Source organism: Cucurbita moschata, unplaced genomic scaffold (genome assembly GCF_002738365.1).
Source record: "Cucurbita moschata cultivar Rifu unplaced genomic scaffold, Cmos_1.0 Cmo_Scf00079, whole genome shotgun sequence".
Classification (NCBI taxonomy): Eukaryota; Viridiplantae; Streptophyta; class Magnoliopsida; order Cucurbitales; family Cucurbitaceae; genus Cucurbita; species Cucurbita moschata.
In genome coordinates, this window is record NW_019268595.1 from 430911 (window position 1) to 442873 (window position 11963).

At 34.9% G+C, this 11963-nt stretch overlaps 1 non-coding gene across 1 annotated transcript; it reads right to left on the minus strand.

Annotated features, from left to right (window-relative positions):
• Nucleotides 1-10087: 10087 nt before the first annotated feature.
• Nucleotides 10088-10192, minus strand: LOC111438652. Its single transcript, XR_002709713.1, has one exon. It is a non-coding gene; the product is annotated as a Plant small nucleolar RNA R71 (small nucleolar RNA).
• Nucleotides 10193-11963: the final 1771 nt, after the last annotated feature.

The following is an 11963-nucleotide window of genomic DNA, read 5'->3' on the forward strand; positions in this document are numbered from 1 at the left end:
CAAATTCATTGAGTTTTAATGCTTTAGAACATGCTAGTTAATTTATTATAATTGATGTACTTAGAGTGCCTAAGATCCAAATTGCTTTCGCATGTGTTATATTAACACCATCAATGTCTATTTTTCTTCTGGTTTAAAGTGAATAAAAATTTGATAATTAAAGAGAAAACATAGATAATGCAATCGTCTACTTTGTGTTTAACACAACTTTGTTTTTCCATCTCCACCAAAAATAGCAAATAAAAAGAAATTGATATATATAACTATGCAATAAATATGAATATCCAACCTCAAAACATTCATAGGAATTAATTTTTGTAGTGGATATCAACCTTAAATCAGCTTCTAAAGCTGCATTAGCTACTTGTTCAAAACAAGTATTTTTTTTATTTTTAATTTTATTTTGCTATATAATGAACCGAAATCCAAATGATTAAACATGAACAAAACAAATTTTAATATTTTAAAAAAATGAAGACTATTAATCTTTGCTTTGGAATCAAATATTATTATTCACATGATTTGCAGGATCCAACAGACAAACTGTATTATCTTATTCTTTGCTTGGGTATTATCTTATTCTTTGCTTTGGAATCAAATTGGCATTGACCAGAAGACAAATGGAAGTTACTATTTACAATTATCAAACAAACTCAGTTTTAAATGCTCATTGCAAGTCAAAAAGACGACGATTTGAATGAATGTGTTTTGGACAAGCGAGCCCAATTCCACTAGAGATTCGAAATGAACGTTTGGCATGTCTTTTCCTCACTCACATGTTTGCTATGAAAATTCTCAAGAGGTCTTCAGACATAAAATTGCTCCAAGAAAAGCACATTTAATCTTGAAGTTCTTATGATTAAGCCAACAAAAAGGAAAGTGCATCGGGTTGATATAGGTAGTAAGTTTCAATTCTTTTTAAGCATTTCTTAGTCATCTATACTGTTAAGGATATTTAGTACTAAATTATAGTTTACCTATCCTTGTAATTTATTTGACTATAAATAGATAACTTTCACACCATTTACGTGCGGTGGATTAAGCAAACATTCTCATAGTATCAGAGCTCTTCCGATTTAACTACCCAGATCCATTCTTTTCATTGACTTTTGAATCCTCTATTGCTCTTCCCCTCTACCACTGCTGGCTATGACGCCGCAGGAGCAGTCTCCATGGCTACCACAGGCAGAGCCAATTGGTTACTCTTCAGCAACACCCTTTTGACCAATAAATCACTATTCGTCATACTCTGTACATACAACCTCACCTTCTCCAACTCAATCGGTTTCCCCTTAGCAAACATAGCCTCTCTCATTTTCTTCCCAATCAACCCCATCCGTTACAGAAACCCTAATCTCAGAATCCTCATCAGTATTCTCTTCGGAAAAATACGAAATCTCGATAAGTCCATCGACCTTCTGTAGAGATTTACCTTTGAAATTTTGGATGTAGGTTTTCAGACTATGCCACTTGGAATGCATGAAGCGTTGGGCATACGTCGCTTGGAACGCATGAAGCCTTGGACGTAGGTTAAGGCTGTATCGCTTGGAACACATGAAGCCTTGGGCACAGGATTGTCAGATGCATGTCCAGTGCCGTAAATCCTAGGAGGAGTGTCTTGGAGAACGAATCAAGAACAAAACAAAAATCAAGGAAGTACCAAGAACAAGAGAAAGATCAAAGAATAGAACAAGGATCAAGATCCTAGTTCTAAGGACAAGAACTAGGAACAAAGGACCAAGAACAAAAAACCATAGTACTAAGGCCGTTAAAAGAAAACCAAGGTTTTAGGATTCAAGGACCAAGGTCCTGAAGAAAGATCAAGATAAGAACCCCAAGTCAAGAACAAGAATTAGAGAGCCTAAGTACTTACAACAAAAACAAGAACAAGAACAAAGAAAGTGGTATCCTAGCATATCAAGGACACGATTAAGAGCCTACAAGTAGGCTACTTACTGAGTCTTATACTCATTCCTTATTCTCCATTTTTTTTTCGGTAGTAAGGAGCTGGTCGATGTCGGGAGTGAACTCTGGTGCAGGTGTCATAGACTAACCTCACCTGTTTTCCTCAAACCTTTGTTTTAAAATATTTTGCGTCTATTCCTTATTATGTCTTTTAACTATTATGTTGTATTTTAAATGACTAATGTCCGCACACTTTTTTGATAAAATGTAAATTATGTTTTAAATTTTAATGGTTTTCTCAAGAAGAAAAAATTTACCCGCCTTTTTAAGCCATCGTGTCAGCCCGGTCCTTACACAAGCATCATTTCATGAGTTGTTAGAAAACTTTATTTATTATTTTTAAATTTCATAAAGTTTGTAATGGTCAAATTGACTTCTTCTGCTGAGATTTAAAGGGATCAAGATTAAATCATGGCCACTAACTTCGTTTGTAGGGAGATTATAAATACCCACAAATTATTGAATGAAATTGATCTCTCAAACTGAGACTTTCTCGATTAGAAATCCAAAGCATCATCTTTGTCATTTCTAAGTTTCATGCAATTCTTTTGCTAGATTGCATCTAAGTCATTCAATCAAGCCTTGATCAAGTTCGATGGTGGAGTGACTCAATTTAGAAAAGGTTCCAAATCTTGCTTCTAGATATTTACTCTAATCTAATTCTAGCCTTATCTCTTGGTTCATTCGAATTTTGTATACAGAGGTGTTAATTTCTTTGATTCAAGGGTTCTTGCTTCAACAAAAGTGCATTATCAATTGCCACACCCCAAGCCTGCTGAAAGATATTGTCCGTTTTACCCGTTATGTATCACAATCAGACTCATAGTTTTAAAACGCGTCTGATTGAAGAGGTTTCCACACCTTTTGAAGGAATGCTTCGTTCCCCTCTCAAATCTGCAACAGATATGGGATATCTGATAGGGGAGGTTTTCATACCCTTTCAATTCAAGGAATACTTCGGAGAGGTTTCAACACCCTTCCAAGGAATACATTGTAACCCTCTCATATCTCAAATCGATGTATGGCAATGAAATATCCAAGTTTTTATCCAAAAGTAAATTACTGATTTCAAAATTAATATACATGTTTCGAGTTTATTAATAAATTTCGATCACCAAAGTATGAGAAACTTGAGAAGGAGAGGATCCCAATGTAGTTACTAGAAGTATATGATTGGCCTTGGGAGAGAGAAAAAAAATGTAACGTAAGTCTTGGGTTGTATGGTGTGATGCTTTACTAACCTAAGAAACAAACAACTTGATGTCCTTTTGGTTTTTTTAGTTTTTCTTTTAATAGCCATTTACATTAAAATCTATCTTTAAAAGTTGTCAATGTATGTTTCTTAGGAGTGCAATGATTATATATATGGTTCAAAAGGATCCAAATGAAACACAAACAAATTCTAAGTCTATAAAAAGTGAAGACTATGAATAATCTCTATATGATTTTGTTGTTTACTTTTGCATCAACTTCTAATGTTTTCACTTGTTTTGCGAGCCAATATCAAGAATCGCATTGGAAAGTGACGATTCTTAATTATCAAGATGTACCTTTACTGACTTATTGCAAATCAGAAAATGACGACTTAGGTAAATAAGGGTGTTGCACCATGACAAGTTATTCAACCAGACTATTATTTTATGTATATCTAAATTTATGGATTTGATAGTTTTTATTTATTTTTATTTAAGGGTTGGGGCGGAATTTCAGAACTCCTCCCATTTGAAAAGTACAATATCCAACCTAAAAAATTTTAGATCAATAACATTCTAGATCAACGTTTATTTATTTTTATCTAGTTTTAATAGAAGATAGTGAATTTTATTATTGGAAAAGTGTAGTCATAATGTTTTTTTTTCTTTTTTTTCTCTCAAGATTTAATTACAAGTTCTTTTAACTTGGGTTTATTTTATTTTATTTTGTTAATAAATGCGCGGGGAGGAGAGTTTGAATTGTACTTGACCTTTTCATGAATGCATATATGGTCTCAGCTAGACGAATTACGAACAAATTGTTATTTAGGATATTTTATTTAATTGAACATTTGAATATAGTTCGAATTTTTTCTTTTTTTTGAATTGATTTTTACCAATCTAACATCACTTTCTAATTTAGAGGAGCATATTCTTCAATTCAAACAAGAATACAGTTGGGAATTCAAAAATAACATGTACGAGACAACATTGTATTGGTGTAACTTTAGAAGCAATTATGGAAAGCTTGGGTTCGTGGTTTTTTGGCCCGAGGATAAAGTTTGGCTTCAAGATCGATGCAACCATTGGCATTGCATTTGGCGTGCAAAAAAGAATGGGTTTCTTTAAATAATAGTCGAACAAAGGTATTCGACTTCGTTTATCCATAGAGTTCTTAGACAAATCCATCTACTTCGCCTTACTTCACATCAAATCTTATCATTTCTACACAATGTTTGTGCTTGCTGTAATACTACTCGAACAAACGTGTCTATTAATAATTTAAGGTCTTAAATATATAGAATCTTTTATTATAAAAATGAGTACATCCGACTAAAATATTTGATGGTGTTAATATAACACATGCGGAAGCAATTTGGATCTTAGGCATGTTTAGAACATCAATTATAGTAAATAACTAGCATGTTCATAAGTATTAAAACTTAATGAGTTTGAATACTAACCTTTTGTAGTTCAAACTCCTTTTTCCTCACGAACCGGTTTCGAACCACCACTAGTGTCTTCTCCACTATCCTCCGGCCTTAGAACGGGATTGTGGAATACGGTGAGTGACTAAACTTGGGAGGGATTTTGTATATATGAAGAGAGTGTTTGTGTGAGGATTTTCTCAAGGTTTTTCACTATGAAGAGGAAGACCTTCCATGTACCAAGATCACCCTATTTAAAGAGTCATGTTTGCATGTTCATGCAAATTTGAGATCACCAAATTTTGACACTCAAAATTCCACTCAAATGTTTGGGATTATGTGGCAAGCATGCATATTTGGCAAGCATGCAAGTTTGCTTAAACCAAATTTTGACACAAAATTCCACTAACATGGATTTTTCGAATAATTAATTTCAAATTAATGTAACATTAAATGATTAATTAAACTATTTAATTAATATTTAATATCAATCTCAATCAATTCCGACACATAATTGATTAAGATATTTAAATCTTATTTAAATATATCAGATTCTCTCTTTTTGTTTAATTCGTAAATAAAACAAAAATGCGGTTAAATATATCGTATATATGTAGCGCATATTCCCTAATTTGAATTCGAACACTTCGAACTCACTCGTCACACTGTTCTATGGTCTAGTTCAATATGAGCTAGCAGAGGGACCAAATGGACCTATAGATCATGGGCTCCAACAATTCAAGATTAACCGGTTAAACTCATTAACCTGGTTAACCAACATTCGTTAACTACTAGGACACTCCACTATAGCCTAGTAGTTGCACTCCCCTCACTATAGATATATTTCTGTCCATTTGATATAACCATGATTAGTAAGTCGATCCTTCACAGGTTGTTCGTAACTAGAGCTGAGTCAATTTACCGTTTTACCCCTGAAGTTACTTCTTGTTCCTTATGTCTCACTGATCCTTTAATGAACTATTGGTTTGTGGTCCAACCAGTAAACCGAATCCCTCTCAGGCCAATGAGAGGGTGGGGCCCCTTGTTCAAGACCTGGAGTCAGTGCTTAAAGGAACTACCTCTCTTCTATCCCTAAAAGTGGGTAGGAGTGAATTCCATCTTGCACCCCATGTCCCCAGCCATTCGCCCAGTCTTACCCCTGAAATGGGAGGCCTATTGAGTCGGAGAACTAGAGCCACTCTCACCCATGCAAATCTAAGGATAATTCCGAATAAACAGGAGTTCATGGTTAGCTCAAGATTAAAACTGAGTTACCTAGGTTATTGAATGGAAAGAAAATCAGTCTCAATAGTAAACGACATTATAAAGTGAGAGTGGTTTTCTTCATGGTCCGATATTATGCACTGCTCATTGCATAGGACGCCCCCACTCACATGTCTCCACATGTACAATTTAGTTATCACATTGTTTATATCATATACAAAAGTGGGCCGCATCCATAGTGTCACCAGAATAAGGTACTCAGCCTTATCCCTATACTATAGATCATTTTGACTATATACTTGAACTTGATCCACTCTTATGTCTCTACATATAGTTCAAGTAATCGTACTATAGCCAGAGTGTTCTTAGTTTATTGGATTTAGATTAATGATCGTAAAGTTTACTTTATTCAATAACAATCTTCACTGACTAAACAACAATAATAACTTTATTGAAAATAGAATATGTTTTTGTTTACAAACTATTTGTTTTAGGACATAAAACCCAACAATATTAAAGTTGTTATTGAAGAAAAAAATAAAGGTGAATATCAAATTCTAGATTTTATAGAAAAAGTTCAAGCACAAAATGAACTAAATTTGAAAGTTAGATATCGTTCTAAAAAATGAAACACAAGAAGATTCTGTAACGGCCACACTTAACAAACTCAATCGCTTGGAAACATGCATCCACGCCTCATTGACTTTGCTTCGCAGCTCATAATCTAGCTTCTCCACTCGGTGAAGGGTATTTTGCCCAATTTTTGCAGTTTAGACCATTCTAAAGCAACGTTGACCTTGTTTAAGGAAATTATGATAAGTATACGGTTTAATTTCTCGATATAAGATAAAATGAATTGAGAAATTGTAGTTACTAATGAAACGAGATGTACGTTCTAATAGGAAACGACAATCGGTGATACATTGAGCAATTTCCTGGTAGGAAAAAGAAAACGTACTCAAATATAGGGAGAAAGCTGGCTAAGCAAAACCAAGCAAGTGCTCTTACTATTGGATTGGTTTGACGACTTGTTTGATGTATGAGGACACGTGGGTAGTGGCCCTTGCACGTGTCATTTATTCATTATATTTATGATGTTGTGACTATATTGTATGATGATAATTTACCATGTACGATAATGATTTAATATGATGTTATGATGCTATTGAATGTTATATGATACTTTAGAAGACATGGTGTAAGTTTATGATATGACATATGTTTTACCTCATGATATATATGATATGACATGATTGACAAAAAGTGTGTTGAATTGGCATAATGCACAACCTCGATATATACATGAAAAGTTGTAATAGAATGAAATGATATAAAGGAAAATGCTAGAGAGGTTGTTATAAAGGATAATGAAAGGAAAAATGTTTGGATGCCATGCATCATTGTGCGTTCATGCGTCGAAGGATACTCCTTTTACGATTGTACAGATGCATACACTGCGAGGCAGGGAAATAATCATTATATTATTATAATTCTTCGATGGACACTCCAACGAACCTAAACCAACGAGGAAGATCAATAAGGCACAATGTCATAACGAACAATCCGCACTACAACGATGACCATTGACAAGTTAGTACTCTCAACTATAAGCAAAATAACACTTTTTTATGTTATTTAGGTGAGATTAATGTGAGTAAGATAAGGGTCACTATTCTAGATGAACAGTAATATGATGGTTGCTATTCTTGGGTCGTATTAATGTATCAATAAGTTATGTGTGAAGGTTGGGTAACCAAAGGTGCGAGACGACTTAGATCTAGTGGAAAATTACGACAGAAAAGCCATTGGAATGGCTGCAGGAGGAGAATGAAAGGAATTTGGAAGATTGTGAGGAGTCGAGTGAAGAAGAAAGAATCCGTCAGATTTGGATCCAAGTCGAACATACGTGCACCAACCTACTACTCAAACCCATCTGCAGCCCAGATACCAGCAGCAACTTTGGCCTATGACCTAGAAACTTATGACTCATGGCCAACAATGCCAGTATCTCACGCATTAGATCTTGCGGCCCAAACTACCTTCAGCCTATGAACTATGTAATCAGCCAGAAGCCTGCACCTTGTCCCAAACAGCACCACCATGTGTGTCAATTCCTCCTCGTGCTTCGTGTCATGCTTAAAACAAGATGGCTCTCCTCGACTCAGTCTATGAAGATGATGTATGAAGTATGACATATGATGTATGACGTATAATGACGTGATTGAGTTATTTGATTGCCATATGATAGTATATAATGTTCTATGATTTTGTTATATGATGATGTTGTATGATGACGATGATGAATGAAAACATGAATATTTAAGATGTAATATTATGAGATTCCTTAATATGACGTCATCCCATATTAACATGAAATGCATGTTTTAAATTCTATGATGCATTATGATGATGAATTTCTTAAAACCAAATCCTAATTATAATAATGATGATGAATGTATGAAGACCATTGCATGCATATTACTTAGAGTGATATGTGAACGGAACTTACGGTTGTGTCACCAAGATGTTTTAAAGATGAGAAACTATAGGGACTTTATGCATTCTGTGTGTATATACATCAGGTTACTTCCACTTTTGTGATGATGAGTAAGGACGTGTACAATATGATGATGGTGATCATCATACCTTGCGTGACACTTAGGAACCAGCTGATTTTCGGACGCGCTACGAATAGCTAGCTCGACTACCAGAGGCCCAGGGGTGTGAAGAGACTAAGGATCCAAGCTTGCACGTGTGGGTTATGTGTAAGGAAGTACTGCACATCTAATTTTGTAAGGACTAGAGGTCACCCCTACGATTGTTATAACGATAGGCTCCTAGATCATGAGTTTCGTGTAATTGCATTCCTTAACCCTATTAGTGAGATCACTTACTCAATATTTCTTTATGTACTCAAGTCATCAAGTCATGTGCTACTTCTATTTCAGGTAAAGGCAAGGCACCCGTACATGGTTAATGACATAGGATAATACAGGGAGTTTTACCTTCTATATTTTATTTGATTTATTTATTATTGCCTTTATCTTGTTTTAGATATTATTCCAAACACATAAGTCCATGACAGTGTTTTAAAATGAATTTTCTGTTTTACGATGACATTTTAAATGTTTAATTTCATATAAGAGTATAAGTTATGATAACAGTAGTGACTTTAGGTTTGTGGAAATCTAGGATTGCTATCGCTTGTATTAGAGCTCTAGGTTATTGATTCTATAGACTAGCCGACGAGATAGGCTTGAAACATTCCATAGTCAAACTGTCGATGTCTTGTCACCATCAGGTATGTCCTACATAAGATAAGAAAAAAAAAACGGTCTTCACCGCATGTACCTTGATGTTGAATGTAATATAGTATTGAATATGATGAACTGTGAGTATATTGTTGATTTTAGCATGATGATTGACCTAATATCATCATATTCATGTGTTTGCCCTACTATTTGATTTTAATACTATGCAATATAATGTTAGTTATATTCGCGAACTATAGACCTACGAAAAAATTTCTTGGTTTTCAGAACCATGTGGCTTAGAGGATGTAGAAAAAAGACGAGAAAGGGGACGACCCCCTATTAGAGGTAGAGGAAGAGGTGGGGTTAAAGGGAACTAAACTCGGGAAAGTTTAGTCACCAGGACAGATACAGCTGCATCGCCCCAAGTTCTACTTCCCCAAGCTGTGCTACCTTCAGCAACACTAGTGGCTGGTATGGATCCCGAAATAAAAAGAACCTTTAGGCAAAGGTTGAGGGAACAAAAGAAAATGGTAGAATAGAATATACAGCAAATAGAACATGGAGCCCAACTGAAACGGGAATTTGGAAATCCAGTGATGATGGCTAATCAAGAGAAAATTATGGCGAATGCCATTCATTTAGAAGATGATAAAGAAAGAGCAATCCGAGCATATGCACACCCAGCTGTGGAAGAGCTAAAACCGTGCATAATTAGACCTGAAATTCAAGCAACCACTTTTAAGTTAAAGTCGGTGATGTTTCAAATGTTGCAAACCATTGGGCAATTTCATGGACTACCATCAAAAGATCCCCATCTACATCTAAAGTCATTTCTGGGAGTTAGCGACCGATTTCGATTCTAAGGAGTGGATAAAGACGTGATTAGATTGAGCTTATTCCTTTATTTCTCGAGGGATGGTGCAAAATCATGGTTGAATACTTTAGCACTGGGAAAAATTGATTCTTGGAATAGTCTAGCAAAGAAATTTTTGATCAAGTATTTTCCAACCACTAGAAACGCACGATTTAAAAATGAGATTGTCGCTTTTCAACAATTTGAAGATGAGACACTAAGTGAAGCTTGGGAGAGATAAAAGAAGATGCTTAGAAAGTGTCCTCACCATGGATTACCACATTGTATACAAATGAACATTTTCTACAATGGATTGAATATTGCTACTAAGAAGTTGTGGATGCTTCCGCTATTGGAGCTATTTTGTCAAAGACATACAATGAAGCATATGAGATTTTAGAGAGAATAGCATTTAACAATTGTCAATGGGCCAATGTGAGAAGCAATCAGGAAAGAAGACCCGATGAGTACTTGAAGTTGATGCTTTGTCTTTTATCAACACTCAATTAGCTTCGGTGACTAATATCCTACGAAATCTAGCGTTGAGACAAGGCTCAATGACCAAAGCACCAGTCCATACAACTTCTGTAATAACCCAAATAGCAGCTGAATCTTATGTATATTGTGAAGAACACACTTTTGACCAATGTCCAAGTAATCCGACCTTAATTTTCTATGTAGGGAATAATGCTAGTCAAGACAACCCAAAAAGTAATCCCTTCTCAAATACTTATAATCCAGTGTGGAGAAGTCATCCAAACTTCTCATGGAAGGGACAGGACTCATACAATCAACAAATGCAACCAAAAGTAAATTATCCTCCAGGATTTGGACTACAAAATCAAATGACATATGGTAGCTCTCAAGAAGTTACTGATGCACAACAGAGAAATGAGGAAGCTATTGTGTAGGAAGAGCACAACAAAAAGTATGCAGAAGCTGCTGTACAGAAACAACACAACAAAAATACTGAAGCCTCCTAAAACGCAAATAAAAGTAAGCAGTGGACAAGAAAGTCGAACATATATTCCAGCACCTCCTTTTCCACAAATAATAAAAAGACAGAAAGAGAAAGCCCACTTTGAGAAGTTCGTAGATATATTTAAGGAAATTCATATAAGCATACCATTAGTGGAAGCTTTGAAGCAAGTGCCAAATTATGTGAAATTCTTGAACGATGTGCTCACCAAGAGAAGAAAATTTGAAGAATTCAAGGTGGTACCATTGAATGAAGAGTGTAGTGCAATATTGAAAAATAAGATCCCACTAAAGGAGAAAGACCCTGGTTCATTCACAATTCCAACATCAATAGGTGGGAAGAAGCTAGGTCGAGCATTATGTGATTTAGGATCAAGCATTAACCTAATGCTGCTGTCTATTTACAAAAAGTTAGGTATTGCTAAATTAAGACCAACTACAGTCACTCTTCAACTAGTAGATCAATCTTTCACTCATCCAGAAGGAAAAATCAAAGATCCTAATTCAAATCGACAAGTTCATTTTTCCAGCAGATTTTATGATTTTGGATTATCCATGATGTACCAATTATCTTGGGGAGACCATTTTTGAAAACTGGAAGAACATGGGTAGATGTCCACAAGGGAACTATAATGTTGAGAATGAATTATCAAAAAATAGAATTTCATATGAATGACAACATGAAATATCCAGGAGTGGTAGAGGAATACTCAGCAATTTATAAATTGACCGAGAATCTAGCAGCTAATAGTTGGAAACAACAACAAGAAGAAGACAGCTGCTGGAATAATTGCACTACACAAAAAGCAAGTTGGAGAAAACTATAAGAGTTTTTGAATCACTGGAATTAGAGGAAAGAATAAATTAATCAATGAAGTCATCTACTGATGACACACCCTTGAACTAAATATTAGAAAAAGAATTATTTGATATATGGGAGATAGACTTTACAAAATTATTCCCACCCACGGTGAGAGGTGTGTTTCCTTAAAAAAAAAAAATATAACTTGAAAAAAAAAAGGTTAATGAAATTAAAGCTCAAATTGAAAAGTATTTACCAAAGTTAGGT